At 44.9% G+C, this 12,199-nt stretch overlaps 1 pseudogene; it reads right to left on the reverse strand.

Annotated features, from left to right (window-relative positions):
* Positions 1-4,763: 4,763 nt before the first annotated feature.
* Positions 4,764-6,064, reverse strand: LOC113524356 (uncharacterized; annotated as a pseudogene).
* Between the last annotated feature and the right edge of the window lie 6,135 nt (positions 6,065-12,199).

A 12,199-nucleotide genomic window follows, 5' to 3' on the forward strand; every position in this document is an offset into this window, starting at 1 on the left:
ATTTAACAAACAGCTTCTGTAAACACTGAACAATGGCAAGCTGATTTAGTTGATCTGACCAATCTGTCTGGGAATGGTTGTGTGGTGTTTTTTATTTTTTTATTTTTTCCTCCCCAAACATTAATTAAAACATGACATTGTTCACTTACGTGACCAAAAGCATCATTTTGTGAAGGGTTCAACAGAACATTGAAGACCAGGATGTGGAGATATTTCACAGCCTTTAAAACTAGAAAATATGCTGACATGGTACAGGATTTGGTTTGAGCATACAATTACAATGATTATACCAGCATCAAAATGAAGCCTGATGAAGTCAATGAAACCAACTCCTTCAGCGTATTTAAAACTCTACACAGAATATTTTCTCCAAAAATAAAAATTATTCCCATTTAACCCTCTGGGGGTGTTTTGCGGCCCTGGACACATTTTGACATGCCCTGACATTTGTGCTTTTTTAAGTTGCTTTTAAACATATTAATGGCTAAAGTCTGATAACACTGTAATCAGCACAAACTGGGCTACAATAATATGTGAACAGCATGTTTATACATGATTGTTTTTGAGAAAACGGCATTTATGCGTGGTTAGTGAAAAACTAAAAATTTAAGTCACTGAAATAAGGCCATAAAACACGTACAGAACATTGGTTCACAAGACTTTTGAGAACTGGATCTTGTAGCCTAGAGTTTTTGCATCAAAATGATGTGATAATCATCTTGTTCACTCATTCACAGAAAACAACATACTGATTTAAATTTTCTAAGACACTTTTTGTTTCGAAAGGGCATATGCAAGAGGGCGTGAATGATCACGAATAATAATGTGACTGACACCTGAGAAAACAAAGACCTGCATAATGACCTGCATAATGAGCCTTTCAGTCAGGAATGTGGCTAAGAGGAAAGTGCTATGAAAAAGAATGTGAGGACAAAAGAAATTTATATATTTTTTGTTTGTAGTTTATTTAGAATATAGTAAAAGCCCACTCTTTGAAGCCCACAGAATTGAACAGCTATACAGCTATACATCTTTGTGCCACTCTAGGAAACAGTTCCTTTTCAGCTGAACACACAAGTGAACATCACATGCCTGGCATTTCCAAGGAGTGTCCTGCCTCTTACCATGCTTTGCTTTGCAAAGCACACAGATCTGGCGACTAGCAGTGGCATCTGAGGCCTGCTCAGCTTCTGGAACTGGCACATGGTCAACACTGGTCCGTTTTGGTATTATTTTCTGTGACAAACCACAGAGCTCTGCAATTAGTTCTTCCATAAACTCCTTGTGGCTCATGGTGCCATAAAGCTCTTTATGTACAATAAAGGCATTGGTGGCAGCAATGTCCAATAAGTGTAAAAATAGCTTTGTGAGCCCCTCACAGATTTTTTGGTGAGTGAGTTAGCTCTCGTTCCGTTAGGCAATCCTTCCTGTTGTCTCTGTAAGTCCCACATGCACCAAACTTCAAAGCAAACAAGTCTGTTAGAAGCGTGGGACTAGTGTAAAAATTATCCATGTATACATGGTACCCAGAGCCCAAAACTCTACGGTCCAACAGAGATGTCACAGCATCATATGACAGTCCATGGCCTGTTGGGAAAGTTGTTCTTTCCTGTGTACACAGCAAAATCTACAGTATATCCATTTGATGAGTCTGCAAGAACAAACAACTTGAAGCCCCACCTGGTTGGTTTGGCTTTCATGTACCAAGTCATTCCTGTGTTTGCTTTGCATGCCACCATTCTTTCATCCACTGCCAAATTTTGTCTTGGATGATAGATGGCCTTACATGCATGCCGGATAGTGTCCATGAGGGGTCTGATCCTAAAAAGACGGTCGTTTTCAGCTGTGCCCCTCTTTCGGTCGTTGTCTTTGTCTGCATCTGGGTGACTCGTGCAGATTCCATGAAATGGTGCAGTATCTGTCCCTTGACATGATTGTGGCAGGAAAAGGAAAAGAGAAAACACTATCCTGCCGCCAGTAGTCTCTGATGGACCTCAACTTCTCCATGGCCATGTAGAAGAGTAGCCCAATGTAGCAGTACAGCTCACTGATGCTGACGGCTGTCCATTTATATTTATGGCCCTTTGCACGTGCCCTGGCAGCCTGAGCATTGGTGTTTCGACAGAGTTGACACAGCAGTTGCAGAAAAAAACATTTTGAAGAGACTCACGGGAGTGTGTGCCTCACAGGGTCTTGGGTCTAGCTGTGGTCCAGGTTCCCTTGTGGGCAGGAATCTCAGAGCCTGTGGAGCCATGTCAACATCAGTCTCTGTGTTCCATGACAGAGTGGGCTGCTTATCTGCTTTGGCTCTCTTTGCCACAGGTTCTTTTGCACTGTTTTTCTGACGTCTGAAATAAAAAAAGTAAGCATTAAGTAAACAAACTACATTTATTAACATTATTGAGAAGTTCACTGATACTAGTACTAATTTATAGAAAAAAGGAACACAATTACCACATAGCACGCATTTTACCATACAGTAAATAAATCAAATTAACATTTTAAATCATGAAGGTAATAATAATGGGCTTACTCATCAGGATTGATATCCTCCGCTGGGTCCACTCGCTCTTCAAAATGCAAACGTTCATCATCCGAGTCGCGCTCTTCCTCTGAGGAGAAAGAAATCTCTTCGTCACTTTCCAGAACCAGCCGTAGTGCTTCTTCATCTGTGTAGCGTGCCATCATCCAAACGCGCAGAAAAAGTGAGTAAATTCTGTGATGAAGCTTGCCGTTTTACGCCATTTCTCGGGGGCGTGTACATAATTACCTGGCTCACTTCAGATATGCTGGGATGAGCATAATAGAGATGTGGTCTGAGTACCTAAGGTGGGGGCGGGGCTCTGCCTGGTATGCGCTGAGGATGTTTGCGTAAACAAGATCCAGCATGTTCTTCCCTCTTGTTGCAAAGTCCACATGCTAATGGAATTTAGGGAGCAATGACTTGAGATTTGCATGGTTTAAATCTCTGGCAACAATAAACAGTCCGTCAGGGTGTAAATTCTGCAGTTCACTAATAGTCCCATACAGTTCACGGAGCGCCTCCTGGGTCACAACTTTCTTAATGTCCATGGTACCTTGGCCTTATTTGCCTTTAATACTTATAATAACTGTGTGATATGAGATACTGAGAATTGCAAACCATCAACAGCTTCGGCACATGGAAACAAACATGCAGATACCAAACACGACATACATACATGCGACCATTAGCTTCTGGATACAATGGTGTGTTTACAGAGTGACACAGATCTAATATGTAATTTCATTAACAGTAAGGTTGCGTTATAATGTCGGTTTTAATATATGTTTGGAGGTAGTGCCAGGCTTCCTACCATGTGAGAAGTTGCCGTAACTGAGTTGTAAGTTAACCTTAGATTCTTGCCCTCCTGTTTGATACAGCATGTGGTGAGGGCACGTTCCCTATATAAACTTAATACACAAACCAGAGACTATGCTGAAATACACAGAACACAAAGAAAGAAGGAACATTCTTAAAAGTGGAGGAGCCTTGGGCATAGAGTTCTTTTGCTGATTCAGTTAAGTACAAAAGGTCATTTCAAACTCAGCAGGATGTAGCGTGGTGTGGATTGGGAGAAGCTCAACCAGACACTTAATCCAAACAAAAGGCCGCTTTAAGCGTTGGTCAACTCGAGGTCAGCTCCACCGAGGGGTCATCTTAGGTCTGTTTGTTGTAAAGGAATGTCTTTGTTTGTCCTGTGTGTGGTTGGAGAGACAGTCAATATCTTCAGTTTTCATACATTCCCCCCTTTGATTGGCAATGTTTCGAAGTAAAAACATTGGTGAGCGCTGAAAAACATGAAGCAGAGACAAACACCCACGGCACAAGATGACAACTCCACAACTGTCTATGGCTGGTGCAGGGCTGCATGGGACTGACTAACAATTCAGATGGGTTAATTACTTGGGATTTTGTTTACCATACTATTTGAATGAAAGGGTGGAATTTTGTTCCAGATGGTATATAGGGGTTGGCTGTACGGAGTCAATCCTGTGATCATTTGACTCTTGTATACAAACACAGATACAGTGAAAACACAACAGGGTGGGAAAAGTAATAGTGGTGGAAAGGAGGGAAAGCAGAGGCAGATGAGTGACAGAGGAGTGCAAAAAGGGTTAACTCATAATTGTAGGGAAGTAACTAATGAGCTAGAGGCTGGTACTGACTCTGGGTTAGTTTAGCTCTGTATATGTTTATGAAATTTCTCCTATTTTTAGATGGCCAAGATAGTGTGCTCGGTCGCGTATCATATCTAACTCGCGTGGAAGTCTCCTGACTATTTGCCTGGGTGGAAGCGGTGTACATTACATGAAGCTAATTGTGGTGATACTAGTGGGGTAGCACGAGTATGGCTAGTTTAGCATGTAAAGCTGAGACATGCGTAGTTGGAACAAGTGCAGGTGACATTCTGAGGCTGAGAGTTGCAGTTGCTGGGTGTTGGGGTGTTTGCAGTGAATGGTGGTCCGGCGTTAGTTTGGGCCACTGAAACCTTGTCTAGTCATTCTGAGTCGGGCTCATCTTTCGGTTCTTCCTTGAGATATCTCTATTTATTTATTTATTTATTTACTTTTATGCACTCTCTTAGTATCCTCAGCAGCTACTCAGACTCTGATGTGGGGTTTTCTTCCGGTCTTTGTGTGGGTTCAGACCTGGTCTTATCTGTGAGTTGTCAGGAAATGTTCTTCACCTTCCTATGCCAATACCGAGTTTTGTGGGAGAACAGCCATGACTGTGGCAGACTTAGTGGTCTAGTCTGTGGCTATTTTTTTTGTTTGGAGTATGCCTTGTGGGCTAAGTCTCGTAGTTGTTGGGCGGTCATGGCGTGTGGGCATGCCGTGACGCCCAGATGGTAGCTCACAATTGGGTGCAGGTTTCGGAGGAAGAGGGTCTTGAAATTGATATCCTCCTCCATTTCTGGTTCATTCCGTGCCCCAAAATAGGCTCGGTGTAGTCGGTGGTAGTAGGCCTGGGGGTTTTCATGCCTTGCCTGCTGAAGATCGAGTGCAGCCAACAGTCCTTGCTCTGACTCTGGGTCAGAAAACTCCTTTATTAATGCTTTTCGCAGGAGTAGGTAGTCGGCTTTGACCTGCTCTTGCTGGCGGTCTAAAACTCCGGACCTCAAGGCTGGATGTTATCCTCAGCGGGTATAACCTGTCTCTGGTGGTGACCTGGGGCATCATCTGAAGATGAAAGTCAATGTCCTGTTAGGTAGGCATGGATGTCATATCCCCACTCAGGACTTGGGGTGAACTTATTAATGTTCTTTGCCATTTTATCAAGGTCTCTAGGCGTTATCCCGGGGGTGTTGCCTAGGTGCGCTCGGTGGTGTGTTGTCCCCACAGCGCCGGTGGGATGTTCCTGGGTGAAACTTGGTGAGGCTTTGCAGGGCAGGCCTTGTGCACTTCAGCTCTTCTCTGACCATATCCAATTCATCCTTTGTTTGCTCGAGCTGTTGAATCAGTGCCTCAGTTTCCACTCTGGCTGTTTCCAGATGACCCTCGAAAGCCTTAATTTTGGAATTCTTCCTTTCGAACTCGGACTTGGCCTCCTCCAGGAGCACTTTAGTATGTTGGAGTTCCTGTTCCAGGTCTTGTCCGGCGGCCCTGGCCCGCTGTTCCCGTTGCTCAGCATCCACCTGCAAATCCTCCAAATCCACTTGGAGCCTCTTTATTTCGTCCTTGGCCTCCTGCTCCCTCCTGTCAGTTTCCTCCAGGCGCTGCTGAGTCTGCCTTGTGTCCTGCTGGAATTCCTTGGTCTGCTTCCTGAGATCCTCAACTTCTTGTTTGAGCCGCATGGCCTTGGTGTTGCTCAGCTTCAGCTGGGTGAGGAAGTTGTGAGCTAGGGAGCTGGTGATCTTGGCAAGCTCCTTATGGCTGTAGCTCTGACTGGGGTTGTGCACCATGAGCTCTCTTATGCTGTCATCTAGCTGTCCTTGATTCTGGTGTCGAAGCTCATCGGCCACCTTGGGTAGGAGACTGTCATGACGCTCAGCCATGCCTCCAAGGCTTCCCAGTGGGCCATGAGGTTGACTGCCCGAGACATCATGGTACTCTGTAATGGGACACTAGAACAGGAGACTGGCACCGACCTTTACAGAATTAGAAGCTTAATGCTTAGTGTGGACTAGGTGTGTGTTGGGAGTTAACTGTCAAAGATGATTGTAAGTAGAGAGGGGAGGTAAAGGTGAGAAGCGACAATCAGTGTGACAAATAAAGGAAATCCCTGTTAGGATTGACTGTACAACCTTGAATCGTTTATCAAGAGTAATTCTACGAGGGAGACGCACGACACTGACGATTACCTGCTGTATGTCTCGTGGCTCAGTTTTAACCAGGCTGGGCCAGATTGTGCTATTTACTCTGGTGGATGGTTTGCTTGGGTAAAGAGGGAGAGAGAACACACATCAGTTAATGATTTACCGTGAACAGTTGGCTAGGCTTATTGATGGTTCTCACAGGCTGGGCTTCCAACTAATTGGCAGTAAAGCATTGTAAGGAATTTAGCTCATTTAGGTTAAGCTGATGTATTCTCCACCAAAATATGTAGGACATTGGCAGGTCAGCTCAGAAGGGGAAATTTGTAAACTTAATATTTTAATAGCTGATCAACTATTTGTCCAGCGATAAGTTGAAACAAGTGTATTTATTAATTGTGCATGGGATATTACCTCCGTGGCCACCGACAATAAGTCAAGTCACGAGACTTTTATTGTCATTTCAACTTATATATAGCTGACACAGTACACAGTGAAATGAGACAACGTTTCTCCAGAACCTTGGTGCTACATAACATTGTCACCTCACACAACATAGAGTTACAAAACACAGAGCTGAGGACTAGACTAAGTTGTCCTAGCCACATAAAGTGAATCGTGTGCAACCTAGTGCAAACAGTTCAAAACAAAACAGTGCAGAACAGACAACACGAGACAGTGCAGGACAAGTACACAAACACAAAATAGCAGCAACCCGTAACCTACTGTGTATATATATCTATATACAGTGCAATGTGCAAATTTACAAGTATTACAAGTGGCAGTGCCAGTGATGTGCAAAAAGAACCGAGCAGCGGCGGTAGCAGTGGTGGAATGTAAACAGTAGAACAAGCCAATTTGTTTGTAATAACTTAATGAATGTATGAAGTTGAGTGTGTGTGTGTGTGTGTTTAGTTCCAGTTCAGTTGTGTGTGTTGAGAAGCCTGATGGCTTGAGGGGAAAAAACTATTGCACAGTCTGGTTGTGAGAGCCCGAATGCTTCAGAACCTCTTCCCTGATGGCAGTAGTGTGAAGAGTGTGTGAGAGGGGTGTGTGGGGTCGTCCACAATGCTGTTGGCCTTTCGGATGCAGTGTGTGGTGTAAATGTCCGTGACAGAGGGGATAGAGAATCCAATGATCATCTCAGCTGTCCTCACTATCTGCTGTAGGGTCTTGCGATCCGAGATGGTGCAATTCCCAAACCAGGCAGTGATGCAGCTGCTCAGGATGCTCTCGATGGTCCCTCTGTAGAACATGGTCAGGATGGGGGGTGGCAGATGGGCTTTCCTCAGCCTACTTAGGAAGTAGAGACGCTGCTGGGCTTTCTTGCTGATGGGCTTTCTTGCTGGTGTTCAGTGACCAGTTGAGGTTCTCCGTCAGATGAACACCAAGGAATTTGATGTTCTTCACGATCTCCACAGAGGATCCATCGATGTTCAGTGGAGAATGGTCGCTCTGTGCTCTCCTAAAGTCAACAACCATCTCTTTTAGTTTTGTCCACGTTCAGAGATAGGTTGTTGGCTTTACACCAGGCTGATAGATGTTTCACCTCCTCTCTATATGCTGACTCATCGTTCTTGCTGATGAGACCCACCACGGTCGTGTCATCTGCGAACTTTGATGTAGTTTGTGCTGCGCATTGCTGCGCAGTCGTGAGTCAGCAGAGTGAACAGCAGCAGGCTAAGTACGCAGCCCTGAGGGGCTCCAGTGCTCAGTGTGGTGGTGGTGCTGGAGATGCTGTTTCCGATCCGGACTGACTGAGGTCTCCCAGTCAGGAAATCCAGGATCCAGTTATAAAGGGAGGTGTTCAAACCCAGTAGGCTCAGCTTCTCGATCAGGTGCTGAGGAATGATTGTGTTGAATGGTGAACTGAAGTCAATGAACAGCATTCAAACGTATGTGTCTTTGTTGTCCAAGTGGGTGAGAGCCGGATGGAGAGTAGTGGTGATGGCATCGTCTGTTGAACGGTTAGGACGATACACAAACTGCAGTGGGTCCAGTGAGTGTGGAAGGTGGGATTTGATGTGCCTCATGACAAGCCTCTCGAAGCACTTCATAGCGATGGGTGTGAGTGCAACGGGATGGTAGTCATTGAGGCAGGACACCGAAGACTTCTTAGGCACTGGGATGATGGTCGTTATCTTGAAGCATGTGGGAACAACAGTGCTGCTCAGGGAGATGTTGAAGATGTCAGTAAATGTCTGCTAGCTGTTCTGCACATTCCCTGAGCACCCGGCCAGGGATGTCTGGTCCAGCAGACTTCCGTGGGTTGACTCTGTGTAGAGTGTTCCTCACTTCATCTGTGGTTAGACAGATCACCTGGTCGTTGGTAGGAGGTGTGGTCTTCCTTGCCATCACGTTGTTCTGTGCTTCAAACCGGGCATAGAAGTCATTTAGCACATCTGGGAGGGAGGCGTCACTGTCACAAGCAGGTGATGTTGTCTTGTAGTTTGTGATCGCCTGGATGCCCTGCCACATGCACCGAGTGTCTCCGCTGTCCTGAAAGTGACTGTGGATTTTCTTGGCATGTGCGCGTTTTGCCTCTCTGATGGCTCGGGACAGTTCGGCCCTTGCTGTTCTTAAGGCCGCCTTGTCCCTTGCTCTGAAGGCGGAGTCTCTGGAATTTAACAGTGCATGCACCTTTTCAGTCATCCATGGTTTCTGGTTGGAGCGTGTAGTGATGGACTTGGAGATGGTCACGTCATCAATGCACTTTCCAATGTAGCTGGTCACTGATGTGTACTCCTCCAAGTTAATAGAATCACCGTTGGTTGCAGCCTCCCTGAACATATCCCAGTCAGTGCACTCAAAACAGTCCTGAAGAGCAGAGATGGCTCCTTCTGGCCAGGTTTTTACCCGTTTCAGAACCGGTTTCGAGCGTCTGACGAGTGGTCTGTATGCTGGAATTAGCATAACAGAGATGTGGTCCGAGTATCTGAGGTGGGGGCGGGGCTCCGCGCGGAACGAGCCGGGTATGTTTGTGTAAACAAGATCCAGCATGTTTACCCCTCTCGTAGCAAAGTCCACATGTTGATGAAATTTAGGGAGCACTGGTTTGAGATTCACATGGTTGAAATCTCCAGCGATAATAAATAATCCATCAGGGTGAGCATTCTGCAGGTCACTAATAGCCCCATAGAGTTCACATAGCGCCTCCTTAGCATTAACGCTAGGCGGAATGTACACTCCAACAATGAAAACAGTGGTGAATTCCCATGGTAAATAAAATGGTCTACACCTTACAGTCACAAACTCCACTAGCGATGAGCAGACGCTGGAAACCAGCACAGAGTTCTTGCACCATTCCGTGTTGATATAAACACACACACCACCACCGCGAGTCTTACCGCACAGAGCTGCATTTCTGTCCGCTTGAAACGCAGCTAGCCCGTCTAGCTGGATGGCGGCGTCCGGAACTCTGTCGCTGAGCCACGTCTCCGTGAAAACAAGGACGCAGCAGTCTCTGAGCTCTTGCCGTGTAGTCCGCTGGAATCGGATGTAGTCCAGTTTATTGTCCAGGGAGCAGACATTTGATAGAAAAATGGACGGCAGAGCCGGCCGGCTAGGGTTAGCATTTAGCCTAGCGCAGACACCCGCCCGCTTACCGCGCTTCCGCTTCCTCGAGCACAGCTTCCGATGTCCTCTCTCCCGGTCACCGGCATCAGGCAACGCCGAGGACTGGGGGCCTGGTCTATGTAGCCGGGGTCGCAGTAAGCCGAGGTCGCAAAGTTTGTTAAATACATCATGCAGACTGGTTGCTGCATGATTTCTGTACTGTACTAGTGTCTGGCGGTCGTATACATGAACACAGTTGTCTTTGGTGTTCATGTACATCGAAGGGTCCTGCTAAAAACTAAAAACACTAAAAGCACCATTTTGGATCTGGAGAGGCCGCTGCAAGCTACTGCCATGCCACCATCTTTTTTTGAACATAGTTAATATCTTAAATATAGTGAAACACTATATTGAGAGCACAGTAACAAGATCGGCAGTTTAAGGCAATAAATTTGAAGCACAGAGACACAAGACACTGGCCTTTAAACATCAGACGAGACATTATTATACTAAGCTACTATACACATATACTGAACTACTACACACAACCAACACACACAGACATACACATTCTTACATGTAGGAATATGCAATGAGAAGAACCAGTGAGAATAATCAGAGTTGAGTTCTTAGACATAATCATGACAAATCACGAGACCCTGACCTGAGTTTTAGTTTTACTGCACCAGCTTAATGAAGTTGGGAAGTATCAATACTTGCTTTGCCTAGGTGGTGAATGGAAGTAGTTGGTGTTTGTCAGCAGGTTCTAGTCGGACCGGAGTTGGAGGATGTTAGAGAAGTTATTGATCGTCGCCAGAGAGGGGGGATGGATGTATAGGCGAAGGGTCGGGTCAAGCGATGTTCTGTGATGCAAGTCTTGGAATCTTCTGGTGCAGGTTCTTTCCCTGTTCCAGCTCCTGCTCCGGCTCTGTTCTTTGTTCTTGTGGTGTTGCGTTTCTGTGTGTCTTGCTTGCTTGGGAATGTGGTTTTTATGCTAGTTTAGATGAGCCGTTCTCTTAAGGTCTTCAACCAACCGCAGGTCGGTTTGGAGATGATTGAAGAGCGGCTTGGCTGGCCCTCCAGCTAATTTGCAAGTGGCCCCTCCCGGGTCACCTCCTTCTCAATGTCCATTGTAATGTGGTCTTATTTACCTTTAATACTTATAATAAACGTATGATATGAGGTACTGAGAATTGCAAATCATCAACAGCTTCATGACATACATACGGGTGACAATTAGCTACTGGGTATAATGGCGTGTTTACAGAATGACACAGGTTTAATATTATATAATTCCATTAATAGTGGGGTTGCACTGTAATGCTGGTTTGAATACATGATTTCAGAGGTAGCACCAGACTTCCCACCATGTGAGAAGTTGCCGTAGCGGAGTTGTAAGTTAACCTTAGACTCTTGCCCTCTTGTTTGATACAGCATGTGTGAAGGCATGTTCCCCATACAGACTTAATACAAAACCCAGCGACTACATTGAAATAAGATAAAGCAGATACAAAGAAAGTAAAGAACATTCTTAAAAAGGGGAGGAGTCTTAGGCATGGAGTAAGTTGAGTACAAGAGGTCATTCCAACCTCAGCAGGATGTAGTGTGGTGTAGAGTGTGATAAAGCTCAGCCAGTTCCCTAATCCAAACAAAAGGCCTCTGTTAAGGATGGTCAATTCGAGGTCACCTCCACTGAGGGGTAATTTACAGCCTTTTTTGGGGTTTTCTGCATTCCGATTTCCATTAGTATCCCTGAATGGTCGTTTAGCCTAGACAGGGTGGAGCCATCTTAGGTCTGTTGGGAGTAAAGGAAAGTCTTTGTCCTGTGTGTGGTTGGAGAGACAGTCAGTTTCTTCAGTTTGATGATCTCCAAGTTCCTACATTAGATTAGATTAGATTAGATTAGATTAGATTCAACTTTATTGTCATTACACATGTATAAATACAGAGTAACGAAATGCAGTTTAGCATCTAATCAGTAGTGCAAAAAGCAGCAAGTGCAGTATGTACAGTATAAACAGTAGTAAATACACGGAATGTACACTATAAACAGTATGTATAAACAGTAGTAAATAAATGGAATGTACAGTATAAACAGTATGTATAATCAGTAGTAAATAAACAGAATGTACAGTTAAGAGCAGTTATGTACAGACAAGGGCAGTGAGAGATAGTGCAAGAATATACAGATGTAATATGTACAATATACAGATGTGCTATACTAATGCTAATATGCAGATGTAGTATGAACTAATCTACAGATGTGCTATACTAATGTACAGATGGGCAATTGAAAGACCTGGTAAGAACAATATGTACAAGTACAGAGATGAGGTATGAACAATATATACAGATATGTATATACAGTT

The sequence above is a fragment of the Pangasianodon hypophthalmus genome, chromosome 5 (assembly GCF_027358585.1).
Source record: "Pangasianodon hypophthalmus isolate fPanHyp1 chromosome 5, fPanHyp1.pri, whole genome shotgun sequence".
NCBI classification, from domain to species: domain Eukaryota; kingdom Metazoa; phylum Chordata; class Actinopteri; order Siluriformes; family Pangasiidae; genus Pangasianodon; species Pangasianodon hypophthalmus.